The sequence below is a fragment of the Cebus imitator genome, unplaced genomic scaffold, assembly GCF_001604975.1.
Source record: "Cebus imitator isolate Cc_AM_T3 unplaced genomic scaffold, Cebus_imitator-1.0 Scaffold692, whole genome shotgun sequence".
Classification (NCBI taxonomy): Eukaryota; Metazoa; Chordata; class Mammalia; order Primates; family Cebidae; genus Cebus; species Cebus imitator.
The window spans coordinates 274,153-282,149 of NW_016108007.1; the positions used below are offsets into that span (position 1 = coordinate 274,153).

General features: G+C 44.0%; 1 pseudogene; it reads left to right on the forward strand.

Annotated features, from left to right (window-relative positions):
• The first annotated feature begins 505 nt into the window (after window positions 1-505).
• Window positions 506-6,282, forward strand: LOC108296221 (annotated as a pseudogene).
• The last annotated feature ends 1,715 nt before the right edge of the window (window positions 6,283-7,997 follow it).

Genomic DNA, 7,997 nt, shown 5'->3' on the forward strand with positions numbered 1-7,997 from the left:
CCTGAAACTGGGTAATTTTAAAACATCAGAAATTTATTCCCTCACTCTTCTAGGGGCTGAGAAGTCCAAGATCAAGGCGCTAGCGTCTAATCTGGTGAGGGCCTTATTGTTATATCCTCACGAGGCAGAAGGTAAAGGGGCAAGCTAGCCAAACCCTGCACGAAGCCTCTTTTATAAGGGCCTTAATCCCATTAATGAGGAAGGAGCCCTCATAGCCTAATCATCTCTTAAATACCCGACCTCTTGATTCTATCACATTGACGGCACCTGAATATTGGAGAGGACACATTCAAACCATAGCACTCAATAACTGCATGATGATAATAAGCACAAAAGAATGAATAACTAATCATATCTGCAATGGTAGTGCATTTTAGCTAATAAAGGCATCAAAGATACCATTTGAACTGAATTTTGGGGAAGGGTTCTAGTCAGTGGAGGTAGGGAGGGACTGTTGAGATAAGGAACAGCATGAACAAGAGGTTGGATGGTTGAATGTGGGGAAATGTCTGGCCTGTCTGTGGGGAATACGTTGGATTGGCTGCCATGGAAGGAGGAGGTATATCTTATTATTTATGCTAGAAATGTGGCCTATGGCTAGGTCTGGAGACCTTACATGCTATGCTAGGAGCAGAATTTATTCTGCAGCCAAAGGGAAGCTCCTGGATGAGTTTAATGAGGAAATTGACATGAACAGGTCTGTGTTTTAGAAAAATGCCTCTGTAGCATTGAGGAGGACAGATTGGAGGAGAGGAGAATTTGAGAGATCCACGGGAGGAGACATTTCTTTATCCAGGTGGGAGAAGGTAAAGCCATGAGCCAAAGTGATGGCTGTGGAGGCAGAGAAAAGGAGATTCAAGTGGACCAGCATAACAATACAAGAAAAAAAATCTGTTGAAAATGGAAGCTGGGAGAAATAGGAATAACAGCTGAATGAAAGATCCTTGACAAAATGATAAATATAAGAACAGTGGGTGGGGACAGTTTTACCTTCTCTCTTTCCTCTAATGGCCCTCTTCCCGTCACTTTCCACCGTGCTTTGCACATAATAGGCACTCAAATATTCGTTTAATTATTTCATTAATCAAGCTAACCTTCTTGTATGCTAGTCTCACACCTTTATTATACAGATAAATTGTTCTAACTTTGGTTTTATTTGTAGCATTTGGATTTCTGTAGTAGATAAGGATAATTTATGACACATTAAAATATTGACATGTCAGGAGGAGGAAGCCTTCTTTTTCTTTTCTTTCCCTTCTCTTCCAAATATTTTTTTTTGGAAATTCACTTTGATACTCTAATCAAAATGTAAAAACCAAAAAATGAATAGACAAAAGAGTTGTTAGGTGTTTATTATAATGAGTGTGCAAATTGGCAAGGTTCCCTTCAGTAGAAGATAAGACGAATACCTAGTGGTTACGACTGAATGGGTGTGAGAAGGTTGGCAACACAGTGGGAATGTCAGCATTGTGCTTCTCTGGGGCCCAAATTGTCTTCAGAATAGTAATAATAATGAGTAGACAGTGAAATAAACAGTAGACATTGATCTGCTAGAAATCATGTTGTGGGTATTGGTCATAGGTGCTATTATAACGAGGGCTGTTTAGAAACCAGTTTTGAGTTTTGCTTGGAATTTATGTTGTAGCTTGAGTGATTTGTAATTTGTTTTTCAAAAAAAAATTAGGCTGGGTGCAGTGGCTCATGCCTGTAATCCCAGCACTTTGGGAGGCTGAGGTAGGCGGATCACAAAGTCAGGAGTTTGAGACCAGACTGCCAATATGGTCAAACCCCCATCTCTAAAAAATACAAAAATTAGCTGAGTGTGGTGGCACGCACGTGTAGTCCCAGCTACTTGGGAGGCTGAGGCAGGAGAATCGCTGGAGCCTGGGAGGGGAAGATTGCAGTGAGCTGAGATTGCACCACTGCACTCCAGCCTGGGTGACAGAGCGAGACTCTGTCTCAATAATAATAATAATAATAATAATAATAATAGTGAATTGGAGAAAAGGGGAATGGAGAGTGATTGCTAATGAGCACAAGGCTTCTTTTGGAGGTGATGAAAATGTTCTGGAATTTGTGTGATGGTTGCACAACTTTGTGAGCATAATAAAAATTCCCGAATTTGAATTTGAATCATAATTTTAGCTAATGTTTTAATTAACATTTTATGTTCTATTAACCAGATCAAAAACTTGTTTCATTTGATTTTTAGTAGATTTTATTGTTATTTTTGAATAGCTCTTTGAGTTACTTTGTCCAAAAGGCAAAATACATGAAACATTATTCCTCAACCAGTTTTACTCCTAGGAATATTTATTCTTATCTTCCACCTTTTCTTTACAAAAGGTAGTGTTTATATATATATATATATATATATATATATATATATATATGTATGTATATATATACACACACACACTGTTCAGTGCCTTGCATTTTGCACTCAACAATATGACCTGGACATCTTTCCACACTGGAACTTAGAGAACTTCCTAGTCCTTCGATTTGCAGTTGCGTGGTATTCCACTAGTGGAAATAAGACAACTTATTGATTCAGTTCCCTGTATCATCTGATTTCTAAAATATGAAGATACAATTAAATAGAATTTTGAAATGTCCGTGGATAAAGAATATACACAAAACTCACATGTACATCTGGTTTGAAATATTTTGGCTTATGAAATGATCAGAGAAAAGAAATTTGTTACTTATAGGCTCCAAAATAATAATTTATAAAGAAATCCTATAAAAACTAATTTTGAATCAAAATGCATAGCAGTTACAGAAAAGAAAAAAATCAATGTACATAGAGCAGTTATGTTCCAATATTTTAAACAAGCATATGTTTCTTATTAAAGTTCATTAAAGCTCAAATCATGTAATGTGGCTATTCTGTGATTTTACATTTCATAGTAAAATAACTAAAGCCTTTTGTGATAGTAAATTAATTTTTTGAAATTTCATTCATTTATTCTGAGTTGCTGTCAGGATTTCAAAAACAAAAGCGACATACTTTTATTGATTGTAGCAAAGCAGAAACATAATTACATATCATATTAAAGCTCAAACCATGCAAAATGAGCTAATGTTTTCCTTTCACATTTATTAGGAAAGCAATCAAAAGCCTTTTCTGATATTAACTTTATTTTTTGAAGTCTTACTCAAAGGAATCCTAGGTTAATCATAGATTTCAAAATTCACCCATTTGTGCCTGGGGCTAAGCTTGTCCCCTGCCTAGGCAGAGGTGGGAGCTGAGTGGGGCTGCTGTGGCCCTGCTTCCTCCTCCTCATTTCTACGCTCCTGGGACCACGTCTGCATGGAGGATGCTAGAGCCAGGCGAGACTTTTGAAATAATGTACAATCTCCTCATTTTACATATGAAGAAACTGAGGCTCAGGGGAAAGAATGACATTGTCCTGGATTATTCAACTAGTGGTAGTGCCAGGACCAGGGTGAAGATGCCTGGAGGTGTCAGGGCTGTGGGGACCACATTGCTCCAAGCCAATGATGGTACAGGACTATCAATGAAGCCTGGCACAGCTGTTGCTTCTGGTGTTCAGAATGCCAGGATTCCCTCACTAAGAGGTACTATGAGAAGGATGGGAAGCTCTACTGCCACAGGATTACTGGGAGACATTTGGGGAGTTCTGTCATGGGTGCTCCCTGCTGATGATATGGCCCATTTTAGTGGCTAGAGATGTTACAGTAGAGCTAATCAGACATGAGCAGGGCAGGAGAGGGCTCCTCCCCACCAGGAATGTCAGATGACCATAAGGTGATGGTCAGGAGGTTGTTAAACCGTCTCTCTAAAATAGCAGTTGGTCGCAGCCAACTCCAGGGAAAGGTCAGTCTCGCAATAGATAGAAACTGGTGATCAGCAGCTTCCCGATAAGATCTCAGGAGTTGGGTGAGTGAGCTCAAGGATGTGCAGTATGAGGCAAAATGGTGGCATTTAACTGGTCTATGACCTTCCTGTAGGAATGCTTGACTGGTAAGGGGAAAAGCACCTCAAGTGAGCATGTGCACAACTTCAGCAAACACACTGCACATGTAGCCCCTCCCAAGTGCCAGCAGGCCACTGCACATGAGGACAGTCCACCCCAAGGGAAGAATCAGGAGAGACAAGATGCAGATACCAGAAGAATGCCAACATATAAAACCCCAAGTCAAAGGTCAAATTGCACACTTGATCTCTGAAGTCTCCTGCTTGACCCTCTTCCAAGTATGCTTTACTTCTTTTCATTCCTGCTCTAAAGCTTTTTAATAAACTTTCATTCCTGCTCTGAAACTTGCCTTGGTCTCTCACTCTGTCTTATACCCCTCGGTCAAATTATTTCTTCTGAGGAGACAAGAACTGAGGTTGCTACAGACCCATGCAGATTTGCTGCTGCTAAAAGGGAGTTCAAGTACCACCCAGAATGCTTTACCTGTAGGAGCTATAAAGTGACCATTGAGGATGGGGTTGCATATGCCCTGGTGCTACATGTCACCCTACACTGTGGAAAGTGCCACAATGAGGTGGTGCTGGCACCCATATTTGAGAGACTCTCCACAGAGTCCGTTCAGGATCAGCTGCCCTACTCTGTCATGCTCGTGTCCGTGCTGGCCACCACAGAGGGAAGGCAGAGCTTCTCCATGTCCGTGGAGAATGCCTGTTCCAACTATGTAACCACTGTGCAAGTAAAGTGGTCAATTAGATGCACATCATTCCAAACAGCCACAATGCCATCCACCCCAGGGATTGCATCCTGGAGATCAATGCAACCCCCATTTACACACTCCAAATAGAGGAGGTGGAGGATGCGATTAGCCAGATGAGCTGTTGATTAAACATGACCCCTTCTCCTGATGCCCAGGCTGAGGCTGGATGCCTGGTTCTCTTCCCACACACAGAATGCTGGAGACCCTCATGCCCTCAGCATGCTAGACACCAAGGAGAATCTGGAGGAGATGCTGAGAAGATGGTCCCTGAGACTCAGTAACAGCAACTCCAAGTCCCCTAGCCCTAGCTCCCCAAAGGAGCCCCTGCTGCTCAGCCCTGATGCCAGCCACTGGGATCCCTTTGCTGTTCCAGCACTTATTCACAGCAGATATTCTGGTTCTGTGACCTGTTCCATGGGGAGGTCCTGGGGAAGGGCTTCTTTGGGCAGGCTATCAAGGTGACACACAAAGTCACAGACAAAGTGATGGTCATGAAGGAGTTAATTTGATGTGATGAGGACACCCAGAAGACTTTTCTGACTAAGATGAAAGTGATGTGTAGCCTGCCTGGACCACCCCAGTGTGCTCAAGTTCAATGGTGTGCTGTACAAGGACAAGAAGTTGAACTTGCTGAGGGAATATTGAGGGGGGCATGCTGAAGGACTTTCTGCAAAGTATGGACCCGTTTCCCTGGCAGCATGAAGTCAGCTTTGCCAAAGGCATCTTCTCCAGAATGGCCACCACCAAGAACTGCATCTTGCACAAGAACAACATCAAGAAGTGCTACACGGTGGTGGGAAACGTCTACTGGATGACCCCTGAGACGCTGAATGGAAAGAGCTACGATGAAATGTGTATGTCTTCTCTTTTGGGATCATTCTCTCCGAGATCGCTGGGCAACTGTATGCAGATCCCGATTTCCTTCCTCAAACACTGGACTTTGGCCTCAATGTGATGCTTTTCTAAGAGAAGTCTGTCCCCACAGACTGCCCTCCAACCTTCTTCCCCTTGGCCATCATCTGCTGCAGACTGGAGCCCGAGAGCAGACTAACATTCTCAAAACTGGAGGACTCCTTTGAGGCCCTGTCCCTGTACCTGGGGGAGCTGGGCATCCCTCCTGCGGGGCTGGAGGAGTTGGACTACACTGTGAGTATGCAGTACGGCCTGTCCCGAGACTCACACACCCTAGCCCTGGCCCAGCCTCCTGCAGGGCCGTGTTCCACAGCCAGCATTGCTCCTCTGTACCCCATCCCTGCTGTGAGCAGGGCTGTTTGGGCTTCCTGTGGATTGGCAGCTTGTTTAGAAGCAGAACAAGCCATCTCTTCTATCTTCCCAGGAGACGAGTGGATGCAGCACCAGGGAAATGTATGTCCACAGATTTGGGGTCCTGGTTACTGTCTGCAAATCCAGCACTCACCTGAAAGCTGTGAAGAAAAAAAAAAAGCCCGGCTTTTGGGCCAGGAGGAAATCTGTTATTCAGATCCATCCAGCAGCTCCCAGGTCACACTGATTAGTGTAATTAGTGTAATTTCTTACCCTAATCAGCGTGACCTGGACCTCCTAGGCAGGATCCCAGGGTAAACCTGCCTGTGAACTCTGAAGTCTGTAGTCCAGCTGGGTGTGTCCAGCTGAGTGCAGGCGGACTTCAAGTGGAAGTGTGGAGGAAGGAAAGACTGCTGGCCAGAAGGCACTCAAAGGGTGTGAAAAGACAGTGGTGCGCCCCACTTCTACTCCAGGTCTTGTCCTTCCTGGAGCAGAGGTTGAGGAAGTAGGTTTTGAAGAGTCTTGGCGTGTGGCACAACTGGCCAGGAGTCAGGGAAATGGCTGGCTTCTGTTCACCTGCCAGGGGGTGACTCTAGCCAGCCAAGGGACCACATTGATGTGAGGGAAAGTTTCTACCTCATGTTTTCAAACCTAATTACTGGAGACTGGCTGAGAACTTACCAGCACCAACTTGTCTGTTTGCAAAAGTCACTTTCAAGCAGAGGAGGAGGCTGGGGGACTAGAGAGAAAGAGGCCCTGCCCTCTAGAAAGCCCAAATCCTGGCTTCTGTTACTCATATCCTGGTGGGCTCCTCAGTCAGGAGCTTAAGAAAGTTTGCCTAGAGCTAGATGGGTTCTGGAGGACAGTGTGGCTTGTCAAAGGCCTAGGGTCTCAGGCAGGGGAGTGGCAGTCTCGGCAGTCTCTTGCCTTGGCCTTGTGGCAGCCACTGCTCATCCTTCCACATGCCTGGTTTAGGCAGCAGCTTGGGCTGGGAAGAGGTGGTGGCAGAGTCCCAAAGTTGAGATGCTGAGAGAGACACCTCCCCGAGCTGGGCCAGCTGACTTTTATCTCCTTCATTGGCTGTCCTAGTTCACTAGCTCCTGGCTGCAGCTGCCGATATTGGAAAGGCCTGAGGTGACCCTCCGCCTTGGTTCTCAGAACTCCAGGGACTCTGGCTCATCTAGATTTGCATCCTCCTAACTGTGAGCTTGCACCATATTTACCAAATTGAGAATAGGTTTGGAGTATTAATGCAATATGCAGAAGTTGTGTGGGAGTAGTGTGTGTGGGGGGGAGTGATCCAGGAAAGTGGTTGTTGTTAATATTGTCGTTACATTTGTTGGGTGGTATGTGAAATATTGTACATAGACCTGATGAGCTGTGGGATCAAATGTCATCTCTGGCCAGAGTTTCCTTGCTATACAAACTATACTTACATGTGAAGTTTGCAAGCTTGCTGTAGAGTTGAGCCCGGGAATCCCAGAAGTAGCCCAATTCAACATTGTGTGGCTGGTATCTCAATGTGGTTTTGACTTCCATTTCTCTAATGACCAGTGATGATGAGCTTTTTTCATATGTTTGTTGGCTTCATAAATGTCTTCTTTTGAAAAGTGTTTGTTCATATCTTTGGCCCACTTTTAAATGAGTTTGTTTGTTTGTTTGTTTCTTGTAAATCTGCTTTAGTTCTTTGTAGATTCTGGATATTAGCTCTTTGTCAGATGGGTAGATTGCAAAATCTTTTTCCCATTCTGTTGGCTGCTGATTCACTCTGATGATTGTTTCTTTTGCTGTGCAGAAGCTCTGGGGTTTAATTAGATCCCATTTGTCTATTTTGGCTTTTGTTGCCATTGCTTTTGGTGTTTTAGTCATGAAGTCCTTGCCTATGCCTATATCCTGAATGGTTTTGCCTAGGTTTTCTTCTAGGGATTTTATGATGTTAGGTTTTATGTTTAGATCTTTCATCCATCTGGAGTTAATTTTAGTGTAAGGAGTAAGGAAGGGGTCCAGTTTCAGCTTTCTGCACATGGCTAGCC